Source organism: Trachymyrmex septentrionalis, unplaced genomic scaffold, assembly GCF_001594115.1.
Source record: "Trachymyrmex septentrionalis isolate Tsep2-gDNA-1 unplaced genomic scaffold, Tsep1.0 scaffold133, whole genome shotgun sequence".
Taxonomy (NCBI): Eukaryota; Metazoa; Arthropoda; class Insecta; order Hymenoptera; family Formicidae; genus Trachymyrmex; species Trachymyrmex septentrionalis.
This window is the reverse complement of record NW_017304472.1, coordinates 284,377-297,904: the sequence shown is the minus strand read 5'-3', so window position 1 is coordinate 297,904 and position 13,528 is coordinate 284,377. Positions and strand designations below refer to the sequence as shown.

At 29.9% G+C, this 13,528-nt stretch overlaps 1 protein-coding gene and 1 pseudogene across 3 annotated transcripts in view; one reads left to right on the top strand and one right to left on the bottom strand.

Moving 5' to 3' along the window:
* Positions 1 to 1,317: 1,317 nt before the first annotated feature.
* Positions 1,318 to 2,821, bottom strand: LOC108757159 (annotated as a pseudogene).
* A 507-nt stretch (positions 2,822 to 3,328) lies between these two features.
* LOC108757166 (alpha-methylacyl-CoA racemase) overlaps positions 3,329 to 13,528 on the top strand; it is a 229,404-nt gene continuing 219,204 nt past the window's right edge. For 2 of the 3 annotated variants that reach the window (XM_018501571.1, XM_018501567.1), the window contains exon 1: positions 3,329 to 3,416. The gene's annotated coding sequence lies outside the window, so the exon portion shown is untranslated. The remainder of the gene's footprint in view (positions 3,417 to 13,528) is intronic. The other variant, XM_018501572.1, reaches the window with a different exon arrangement.

The window sequence follows — 13,528 nt, the reverse complement described above, 5'->3', positions numbered from 1 at the left end:
CGCGCGCGCGCGCAAATTCAATGTCATCCATGTCAACAGACGCAAATTCAATGCCATCCACTTTAATAGATGAAAACTCAATGTCATATCAAATGAACAAATCAAGTTTTTTGAAACTAATGATCAGGTAACTCTAGCTTTATTATAATTACTATGGTCCGTTTTTATTAATAAAAGCGCGCTTTTATCTCTGAAATTCTATAGTATGCGTAACATAAACTATAGCATGTTAGAGCACTAACATCATTATAAGCGCGTTCTGAATACGGATCTATGTACTTTCCAAGTAGCAATGAAATAAATAGAAGCGGTTTTCATGTTTCAGATAATAAATTCAGATAATAAATTCAACGCAAAATAAAATATCTGCAGTCATTGGACTATCATCATCAGAGTCACGATCGCCAAGTTCCGATAAAGAAAACAAAAGAAGTAGGATGAAGATGCTATCGTTAATGCGAAAGAAACAACTTGATGCACAAAACAGTAAAATAGAAGAAATAAAAAGACTGAAAGAGGCGATGGATAATAGTAATAAATTACAAAAAGAAAGTAACAGTATACTTAAAGAACGAAATGATTTATTAAAAGATATTCTCTTGGAAATGAAACAAAAGAAGAAAGAAAAAGAAGAATAATAGTTGATACTGGTATCATGACTGATTAAATATTAAGTTTTACTATTGATATATTGCTTTTTAAATATATTAAAACATAATTGATTTGTTATGCAGGTACTAAAAATATTTTTTATATCTCTATTGAAATTAATTTAGTTTGTAAAAATATTCTTTTAGTTCCGTGTTAAGAGTGTACTAAAAAATATTCTCTGATTTGTACCTGATAATATAATATTTATTTCTGATTACTGCATATTTTACAAGAAGAAAATTATAATACACTTTAAGAACAAAAGGCTTTATTAGAAGATATATTCCTTTTTAAACGAAACTTAAGTAATATAAGAAAAGTTTGTCATATTGATTGTTATTGATATGTTGCTTTATACCTATGTCAAAACATTTTGATGTTATAAGATACTTAAAAAAATATATTTTTATCTCTGTTATTGACATGTTAAATTTTGTCTTAAGGATATATTATAAAATATTGATCGTACCTGAAAACAAAAATTGTTTTTCATCTGTCATAACGATGTTAAAATGTTAAGTTCTACTACTTCATGATTAAAAAAATTGATTTGTATGTGAAAATTTTTTTTATTATCTCTAGTATTTAAATGTGATTTAAGTTAAGTTCTATTATTTTAAAAGCAACTTAAGATATATTAATTCATATGCAAAGTAATTTCGTTGGATGCAATATAATACAATGTGATATAAAGATAGATATAAGATAAGTTTTACAATAAAAGAGTGTATATTTAGTACAATTCGTACAGTTAATTATTTCGTATTAATGAGTACCACTATTCTATTCCTTTTTATTATCGCTTCATTATTATCTGTTACTTCTCTTTCCATTGCTACCTCTTCTTGCTCTTCTCTAACAGTTCTTCATCACTTTCATAGTTTCATTATGATCTATTAAAAAGTTATGTAAAACACAAGCTGCTGCGATCATTTTATTTCCAAAATCAAAATTAGCGATATCTAAATATTTTAGCCTGCGGAATTTACCCTTTAAAAAAGAATATCCTCGTTCTATCATTAATCTTATAGTAAACAGGTTAGTATTATATATTTGAGTTCTAGTAAAATGGCCTGTATTCCGATAAGATGTTAATAATAAGTTCACTAGTAATGGATATGCTATATCGCCAATATGACGATCAGGTGGTAACAAGTGATGTTTTAATCTTTGAAAAATTTTACTCTCTAAATATACGTGCATCGTGCACGCGTCCCGGTAATCACAAATATGTCTATAAAGCGTCCTTTATGATCACAGACATCTGTTTTAAAAAGAAAGCAAAATTATAGTAACATTGTAAAATATTATTATATATTATAAAAGCAAAATTGAATTACAAAAATTAAATCTTAATAAAAAATATTTTTATAATACCTTGTAGGATAATAGAATGAAAACCTTTTCGATTGTAGAAATCATTAGGATTGTCTATAGGATGCTTTGCATAGTATATAACATCCATCAATAATCCCTACTACACCTGGGATATCATGAGAACGTCTCTTAAATATCTGTGATAATTTTAGATAATTTAATATACAAATATTAAAATAATTTAATATATGTGTACAAACAATTTACCATTGAAATTATCTCATACATTCTTGTATCTCACATAATTTGGTAAAAAGTCAATTAATATATTTGTAATTTCTTTCGCTATACTATGAGCAGTACTTTTTGTCAAATTAAACCGATCTCTAGCAGATAGATAACTTTCTTGCTTTGCCAGAATCCATATAGTAAACATTACTTTTTTTCTTAAATCTACAGGATTATTATGATTTGAGTGCATTGCATGTCCAATTATGTAAATTCTATTCAAAATGAGCAAAGCAAAAATTAGTATATCATTAACTTTTTAATAAATATATGATAATTGATACAATATTTGGATTTTTGTATATCTCAAATGTGAATCTAGGCATAAAATGTTCTTTAAATGCATAATCGTTGTACCATGGTACAATTACTAATAATTTTCATTCTTTGATCGTATTCTACGTTCATTTTGTAACAAATTATTTCGCAATGGTTCATCCAATTCATTTGCTATGAAGTTATTTCTGTGTAATTGTATACCTCTCACATCATCCGCATCGTCGGTAGCAATTAATATCAAATGTAATAAATCCGTGTTCACCGAATAAACAATACGAACGACGAAAATGATAAATTAACCTAAATAAAGTCATACTACGGTAAACAGATGATATAAGTCACGCGACTTAAGAGAATAGAATCATTCAACAATTGGTAACCGCTCACTCAACGATTGTCGCAACATGTTGGAAACAAGTGAGCTTGCTGAACATAACCATTATATAGACATTTGACAAATCTCATATGATTATATTCATTCATTGTACATGAGAAGGATTCGCATTCTGAACTTGATCACGTATTCTTCAATTCATTAAAAAAAAGTGTCGCAATCTCATTGCTTCTGACTGTACAGGCGAGTTCGACGGTAACAGAAAACAGGCCCCTATAACCTCTCTCAGGTTTCTCTCTGCTATAATCAATGTAGTTACAGCGCTACCAACTTTGTAACTAAAAAAACTATTTTCGACACAACTTTTGGAACACAATCTATGAACAACAAAATATCCAACCTGCGAAGGTGACTGTAGCGCAATTTATCATTCGTTTACGCAGTATTGCGAGCAGAGCATCTCGAGCAGGATCTCTGAGATAATTGCGCGGACGATATACATCCTTGCATAAACGAACGACAAACTACGCTGCAGCCGTTTTCGCAGGTAGAACAAACGACATCTGAGGCAATAATTGCATAAAAATGCACCAAAAGTCTGTGGAAAATATCTGCATAATATATACGCAGAAAAAATTAATCTGATTGCGCGAGTTAACGTTTCTTGTAACGCTCGTAAGCTGCGCTTTTTGACGAGACGTATCTCTACAATCCATAAATATTGTAGCTATATCATCGCGCGCATATCTGTAGAATATGTTAAAGTATGTTTAAACATATATATTGGAAGGACCATGGGTGATTGTCGATGTTCCAACATTTATTTGTCTTCACTGTAATGCGCATGCGTCGATTATTATTAAGTGTTTAAAGGTGCCATTTCATGCAGCAAAGCTTCGCTGATGAAGACTTCTCACTCCGTCGATTCGTGCAAAAATGCATAACTAGTGAAGCTTCGCTCAAAGTTCAGCATTGTCCAACTATAAGCGAAGTAATGTTGACTTTGGCTATGGTTCACTTGATTGGTCAAATATTTGAAAGCATTTTTTGATTGGTTAATTTTTTGAATTGCCTGTTCAACGCTCCTTTATTCACGACATAGTGGGAGTAACTTCGACAGTGAAACTTCGCTCCATGAAAAAGTAAAAGGGCTTTAACAAAGAGCGTTTAACGCTGGCTTTGTTTACGGCGTGGAGAGTCTTCGCCAACAAAGCTTGCTGCATGAAATTGTAACTTAAGAGTGTTGTATTCTCTCCATTCTCGCCTTAGAACATATACAGGTATGTTCAAAACTTACATATAAATCACGCGCAAGCGCAAAACAAATAAGCTTTCAGACAAGGATAGATAGATGTTGTAGCACTTATTACTTTTATTACTTTTATTGGTCAGATACGGTGAGGCCCTTCCAGTATATAAGAGTATGTATTATCCATAGACATAATAAAAATAGACTGAGCATGAGGTTCGAAACGTGAAGAAAGGACCATGAGGAGGATCCCGTTTGCCTACCATCCCCATTGCACACACCACACATGTCAGCTCTCTGGTGCCTAATTTTTCACTGCTTTACCAATGAGAATATTTTATTTTTAAATTGATCAATTAGCGATGTATGTGTGCAACATGCAATCGGAGCCTTCCCGGACCATGAATGTTGTATAGCTTTCTCTCTCTGACGAGGGAAGAGTGGGGAGGAAAGTAAGGTGGGGAAAAAAAAAGAAAAATAGAAAGACAATTGAGTGAGCAGCATAAAGCGTGGTACAAGAGAAAATTAGTTAATTTAAAATAGTTACAAAATGCTACTCTTGCACTGCGGAGGAGAGCCCTATTTATCCACGATCATTTCATAAGTAATGCAATAAATGTATTTCTCATCGATATTAATTTAATCCTGATAGCCAAACCTCCGGAAATAGATTTTGAGCAAAGCCTGCTACCAATTTTTGATTGCAGAAAGGCAACATATAGACTTTGTACTATCAGACAATGTCAGCAAACTGCTATCAAAAATATGACAAAGTCTGCTGACATGCTGTGCCAGCAAATTGGTAACAGAAATCGAACAGAGTTTGCTGCATAACCTAATAGCAGACTATGAACAGAATCCGAGTAGAACCTGTTGACATAACCTGATGGCAGATAGACAGCAGAAATCGAGCAAGATATGCCATTTTCATATACAGCCTTGCCACGAGATGGACTTGCTTCTCGTAAGAAGAAAACGTCCAGCAGGCCTATTCGATAACTCTCAACGCAAATTTTGTTATCATTATAATGTTGCTGTGCAGCTCTTCCTTCATGCTATAAAAGCTGCGCAGCGGCGTAATGACAACGAAATTTGTGTTAAAAGTTACAGAATAGGTGTGCAGGAGTCTTATAAGAATTCGCATATGTAAATTGAATAGGCAAATCTCCTAGAGATTTTTAAGTTTTTTTGGAGTGTATTTTCTGAATTTCCGAATATTTTTTGATTATTTTATAACTTTCTCATGTATATTTTGAAATGTGAAGCTAATCAGTAATATTTTAGCAATAACACTGTATTGTTTCCAGTTTTTCACACACAACAGTATATATAAATATATAATTAATATAATTATATATAAACGTATATATTATAATTATATGTACGCAAAATTTCTTATAAGAAACTAGGTCGATTTAAATGAAAATGACAGATGTAGCTCTGTTTCTGCTGCCAATCTGCTGTCAAGTTATTCCATACAACCAAATATTTTCAAAATATTTTAAAATTAGTTTTTAGAAAGATTAAAGTATTTTAAAATAATTCCAAAAAATATTTCTATGTCCGCTAGATCATGTTAAAAAAAATATTTTCGAAAATATTTTAAAAAGATTTTATTTAAATATATTCTAACTATAATATTTAATCCTAGTAGGCTATTGTTATTTTTGGTTATCTTCCCGGCTACATTAGGATCTGTGAAACCTTGCAACTTTGTCACGTTATATCTTTGGATTGAATTCGTATTTTTTAGCTCAAAACATATGAAATTTATATCTCGAAGTCAAATAAAGACAGATAAATATGTATCAAATAAATAATTTTTTTTTTTAATTAATTACAATGCTTCAAAGAAATTTTATTGAAAAAATTTGCAAAAAATGATTACTTTGGATAAAAAATTCTCAAAATTTTAAATTTAATGTTCAAGCAAAAACCCGTAAGATTTTTTTTGTTGACCCTTTGGATTAGCAAAAAAAATAGTACGATATGAATTGCTCAAAAAAGTATAATTATTTAAATTATTTAAAATCGACATTTTTGAAAAATCTACATATTATAAATTTTCCCAGGTTTGATTCCTGGCCGAGGTAATATTTTTCGCAATAAGTTTCTTACTTTTTTTCTGTCTATTCTAATTTAGAGAAATTATAGCGTTTCAGAATGATTGTGTTGAAACCGAAAGTTTTCGTCTTTTAATTATATCTACAATAAATTAATTTAATATAAGAATATATAATGTATTATTTGAAACATCCAACTTTGACTGTTTTGGCTTTCTTTATCGTATTTGAAATAAAATTTTATTATTTAAACAATATAAAATAGATAAAGAATTGTACATGTATAAATATCATTATAGTATATATAATTAAGTTTATTAGAATTTAGAGGATAATGCCACTCACTTATATATATATATAGTATTTAAGCAATACATCCGTCCCGGCCGAGCGATCTCTGAAGACTGACAGATTATAAAATTTCTACTTTTTTTTATATTGAAATCAATTTTTTTAATTCTACATTTTCCTATACTTACTTTTATACTATCCAAAACTCAGTAAACGTATATTTAATAAAAAATAAAGGAGTACGCAGAACGTTGAAAAATTACAAGTCACGTATGGATCCCAAGTATTCTCTTTGAACTTTCATATATTTTCACATCGAAAATAACGCAAAAAAATACCCTTACAGGCTTATCATATCTATGGAGTTAAAGTTTTTTTTTCAGCCTCAATCCGGGTCTTTAAATTATATTATAAAAAAGTTACAGCAATGTAAAAAATTGCATAGATACGTGGACCCATGAATAGGATTATCAATTCTCAATCGTATGAAAAGAGTACATTGATTGATAAAAAGAGTACACTCTCTAAACAAAGAAAAAAAGATAAAAGATGAAGAAAAAGAACAGGTCTTCTGTTTTAAATACGTTATTTCTATACTGTTTTAAATAATTATTTCAATAAATATATGTAAGATAAATATATGTAAGGTAAAGGATATTTGTCTCCATATATCTAAGAGTAATGTAGTCTATAAGATATCGTGTAATAATTGTGATGCGTCATACGTTGGACAGACGGGCAGACGAATTGAAAATCAGAATTATAGAACATCGTAATCATATGAGATATAACACTTCTGTCCGTTTTGTCATAACGGAGCACAAGCTACATGTATGATCATGATTTCCAATGGGATAATGTCAAAATTTTAGATGAGTCTTTGTTATAAGAAACGCTTAATTTCCGAGATGTTCAATATTAAGAAGCACAAAAACAGTTTAAATTTACAAATTGACACTGAAGGTCTTCATAAGGCATATATACCTATTGTAAATAAGGATTGATTTTTCGATACTGACAATCCGTCTCTTCTCTCAGTCCATGGTGATTCGCATCAGCGAGCGTACATAATAATCGATGCACCATATCCGTCTTACACATCTGCGTTCCACTAAACTTTACATATTTTAATGTTCTCATACTTATATGGACACATTTGTTTTAACAATTTACACATGATTTTTGGTGAGTTTTCATTTCTTATTGAAATTCCGTATGTTAATTTATTTACGTTTATTTTTTCATAAGAAGTCTTTTTATCTTTTTTATCAACTAGAACTTTTCCAAGAGATATGAAGTACATTTGACTGTTCAATCGTACGTGAATAATGTCGAGTTCTACATCAAGACTCACCCGAACTGTGAATATAATGAATATGCGAACATTTCCGATAATTAATTTTGTACAGCGATTTTTATAATAAGTTAATGTCTGAAGAGGGCTCAATCCGGCAGCCGAAACTTGTAAATTTATTCGTATTTAAACTGAGTTTTTATTTTATTATATTTTTTAAATTTTACTTTTCTCTCTATTTGTAATTTATTCTTTTTAATTGTGTGATAATTTTAAGAAAGGTGTTTGACTTTTACTTTGCCCTTTATTTATTGTTATTTATCAAATATATGTATATATATAACCTAATCTCTAACAAAACTTCTGTATGAGACAAATAAAACCTCTATATAATATATACTTAAACATTTATATATTACGTACTGCCCAAAGCAAAAATAGCTTCAGCATAAGTCAAACAAAACTTTTTGTAAAACAATAAATTTAATAAACAACATTTTGTAAACAATAAATTTAACAGATAATAAAATATAAATAATTTACATTACTATGACACAACATTGGGTAAGTGTCGGATAATCTAATTTCGCTTGGCCGATGTCGCGCGCCATGATTAGCCTAATATTCGGGTTGTGTTCGACTTGGTTTGCGAGTGTTCACATCGATCATTCATTTTACTTCTAACTGAAGAGAAACAAAAGAACATAGCGCAATTATTTTTACGTTACAACTTTTGAACATACAAAGGAAGTTTTACAACTGTCCGGAATTGATTTGATTCTCCATGAAATATGTAAAACACAAAAATCTAATAAAAGATACGTATTTTTTTATACGTGCGCTAATTCATGTTTAAGGAGTGAAACACCCCTTTGAAAAAAAATAATATTTTTCTTTCGAGCCGAATATCGTCGGAAGTATAAAAGATAGAAACAAATTTTTTAAACAAAAGTTGTACGGTTTTAAAAGTATTTTAAAGTTATAAAGAAGAAAAATTAAAAAAATTTTTTTGTTTAACAAAATACCTCCACCACCCGTAATTTTCTTAAATTTTTAATTTTTTTTACAAATTAAAGATTATTTTTTTACAAATTCAACCACGTGTAATAAAGTTACATTACAACATATCATTTTCGAGAATTAATTATTAACGCTTCCATATATACGCTATCCATGCTCATATCCATGCGTAAGTAATTGTCGTCAGAACAATAAAATACATAAATCAACGAATAAGGAAATTGATATAATTAATATTTGTAACATTATAAATTATATTATTCTCTTAAAATTATTTTCAATTTTACGCTTTAATATCGTATTTACTTGTCGTTTACGTAATTTCAAAACATGTACAGTAAGTCAAGTAAGAGCGTGGTCGGCCTTACTCAAAGATATCGCCCTAAATCTATCATGAATCCATAGAGGGCACCTTTATCCTTGATGCACTATTAAGGAAGATTCAGTTGTCATTGAACTTTCTTAAGAGAATCTCATTAAGCGCCATGAGTACCAAATACACATCATGCTATGAAGCGTGTTCCTCACGTTGTGTTTCTCTGCACTCACCCGAAAGGTCCAAAAATGTCAGCCGTCAACAATTAGCGGCTGCTAAATATATGAAAAAGTCAAAATCATTCGTACAGAAGTGAGTGCAGCGATATAATGTGGCAAAAAATGTCGATGAATTACCGGAACGTGGCTCGATATGCAAAGTGGACAAAAAAAGACGATAAAAAAATAGTGAATCTGTTTTCGCGGAATCCTGGCTTAACACTACATCAAGGACAAGTAAAATTGAAGCAGAAAGGTTTACATATATCGTATGAAACTATTCGAACCTATCTCAAGGTTAATAACATGAACTCGACCACGCTGTTACTTGACTTACTGTATATTATACTTAATAATAAAATCATTTTTAAATGTTTATGCACAAATTTATATTTTGTATCGTTTGCTCATTATACTTATTACAATAATGATACTCGATGAAAAAATATTTTAAACATAATGACTTCTTGCATCAGCAGGTGTTAAATAATATTGGGACAATGTCCAGTCCATAAATCGATAAGAAGAACGCTATTAGACTCAATGTTTGGAAAATAAGTTTCTTCTAACAACATTTTAAAATAATCTGTAAGAAATATAAATGTTAAATTAATAACTATTTTACGACTGTTATAAGATTCTTAAATAAAATATAAAATATATTACAGAAATGACACAGAGATTATAATGTCATTATATTATTTTGTTTATGCAAATTTATATTTACTTTTTAATAGTAAAACAGTATCTGAAAATGTATTGTAAAAGGAAATTTATTTAATTGAAATCATTTTACCAGATTTCGATGCTTTTACAATAACATTTATTGATGTAAATATAAGGTTTCTTATATTCTTGGTCCAAATATACCATTAGTTTTTTTTCAATACAATAAATAAAAGTAACAGTAAATTTCCATTACACGATATTATTGATTGTATGGTGTATGAATGTGTTATTGATGATATAGATTGCACAACACACTCTACTTTCTTTACTCCTTCATTAGACAATGACCTTCCAGAATGAATTTCCAATTGGAAACTTTGATCAGAATTAAAAACAATTTTAGACCGAACTGTTCGATAAGTGGTTTTACTGTTTTCAGAAAATCATTAGCTGTATTTTGCAACTCAACGGAATCTTCTATTGTTTTTCTAGTTATAAATTTCGTAATTTTTCTCGAAATAATCGATGAGACTTTTTGAATGTTGATACCCAATTGTAAGATCTTTAAATATAGGATTTAAATTTCCTATTTCTTCTTGAGCTAGTAAAGCCCACCTTTGTAGATCGATGTCATGAACTATGAATCCTGATTCAATAGCTGCAGTAAATTTATCATGTGTAAATTTGTAGATGTAAGATAATTTTTCTACCTGAATATAATTGCGCCTGAATATAATTGTTCTTTCTATCGTCTTAATTGATGTTCAGATGGAACTCTTCTAAATTTATTTTGCACTGATTTTAGCGGACGATTCTTTTTGTTTTTATTTTTTTCATTAATGTTCAAATTCCACTAATATTTAACAACTTGTCTTTTATAAGAACTGTCAAGTTCTGCGTCATCATTTGAACATTGAGGATGAGAATTTAAATTATCTTCATTCCATGCTTCTTCGTCATCTTTAATTATTTTAGAATTATGTAGTTTATAAGGTTCTTGATAATTGAGATTATTTTTTTCTGTTTCTTCTGTTACTTTCAACCCATTATAGTAAAAAATGCTATTCAACAATAATTTTTGTATATTTTCTTTTAATTCTACTTTTGTTTCAGTTACTGTTTCTGTTAGATATATTGAACTTATAGATGCTAATAAAAGTCTAACATTAAGCGAATTAATAATCATTTCCAAAGATTAAACACGGCTTTGAATCGTAAAATAAAAACAATTTAACAAATTGCACAGATATAATTATGATAAAACTATTGCACTGACTGAACGTAAAACTGCTACGTGAATATTCTTGTACTGTCCACTAGTTATACTTATCTTGAATGTGTGTATACATAAACTTATATTATAAATTATCGCCCATTTATTATTTAATCACTTATTATCAATGGACACATTCAGTAGTAAAGAGCGTTACGGAATTATCTGCTGAATGGCGTACTTTCCGCATTGCTTCTTCAACATGTTGCGGGAACGGATGTCATGCTATTGAGCGGAAATTTTTTTTCATAAACTTCGCTTCGATAATATCTTCGTTCAGTTAAGCCACAGACAAGGCATTTGTAACTGTGTCAAGACCAAGCAACATTTCAACAAATTTCAGCCGATCCACGCCTTCTCCAAGCCTCTCAATGAACTGCACTCCTACTCCGTGTCCACATTCGAATGCAAGATCTTCGCTATTGTCTAATCCGATTGCTGCTAGTTTATTTATAGAATTAGATATCGATATCAATAATAGTAGTAATTCTAATTGCACGTTAGAAAATGAATATTTAAACGATAGGCCGAGTTCAGCAGAAACGTCAGATTCAGTTTTCGAACATTGTACTCCATTAAAAAGTAGCCAAAAAAGGCGAGATTTAAAGGAGGTTTATAATGTGAGAAAAAAATTGGTTGCAGTTGAGGAAGAACAAATAAAAGCAATGGAACAGTTAATAAAAAGCAAGCAATTCGATTCAAAGAAAAAGAAACAAACTTTTAAAACAATTTTTTACGAAAATGTAACTATGTAATGTTATTAATAATAAATTTTCATTTTTACATACATATGTTTGTTTACTTTGTACACTTTATTTACTTTGTGGTTTTGTGTGTGTATGTGTATGTGTGTGTGTTGTGCGTGCGTGCGTGCGTGCGTGCGTGTTGTATACTTTAACCTTATTTTTATTACTTTATATACTTAATTTACAAATTATTTGCAATATAATTTCTTTTCTCAACTGTTTCCCGAGCCACAGATTATTAATTAAACAACAATAAATAAAGAGCAAAATAAGAGTCAAACACATTTTTTTAAAAAAGTCATACAATTAACAGAATAAATTACAAATAGAGAAACGTAAAATTGAAAAAATATATAATAAAATAAAAACTCAGTTTAAATACAAATAAATACAATTAACAGATTGAAGGACTCTTCCTGTATAAAATAAATAATAATAAATAAAGGTAAGAGTCAACACATTTCTTTAAAAAATCACACTATTAAAAGAATATATTACAAATAAAGAGAGGTAAAATTATTAGGTGTTGGAATTAATTCGTAGCGTTTTACAAGAGATGGCACAAGCAGTACACTATTTCGTTGTTACCTATAGTTCTGTATGCATTGTAAACAGCTATCATAGGACGTCATTTGCCGTACATAACCTTTCTTGAAATCATAAATAACAACACTGTATAATTCATTGAATATGTCAAAATTTGTGCCAGATAAAGTGTTTTTGCGGGGAGTTCTACTTCATTACTTTAACATGAAGAAAAGCGCTCGAATTGTGACTGGAGATGAAAAGTGGATCCACTACGACAATCCCAAACGGAGAAAGTCATGGGTTAAGCCCGGCGAACCATCAACATCAGTGGCAAAGCCCAATATGGCTCAAAGCTCCTGCTCTGTATTTGGTGGGATCAGAAGGGTGTCATATCTCTTGGAAAAGTTCTAGTTAATAAAAAAGATAAAAAGATTTCTTTCGAAAAAATAAACGCAACTAAATTAACATACCGGAATTCTAATAAGTAATTAAAACTTATCAAAAATTATGTGTAAATTATTCAAACAAGTCCATAATATGAAGAACTATTAGAATATATAAAGTTAAGTAGAACGCAGATGTGTAAGACGGACACTGTGTATCAATTATTATGTACGCTCGCTGATACGAATCACCACGGACTGAGAGAAGAGACGGACTGTCAGTATCAAAAAGTCAAACTTTATTTACATATTTAGATACATATGCCTTATGAAGACCTTCAGTGTTAGTTTGTAAATTTAAACTATTTTTCTGCTTTTTAATATTGATCTCATCTCAGAAATTAAGCGTTTCCTATAGCAAGGCTCTTCATCTAAAATTTTAACATTATCCCATTGGAATTCATGATCATATTGCAGCCTGTGCTCCGTTATGACAGAACGGACAGAAGTGTTTTGTTTAATATGATTACGATGTTCTGGTTTTCAATTGTCTGCCCGTCTGTCCAACGTACGATGCATTACAATTATTACACAATATTTTATAAACTA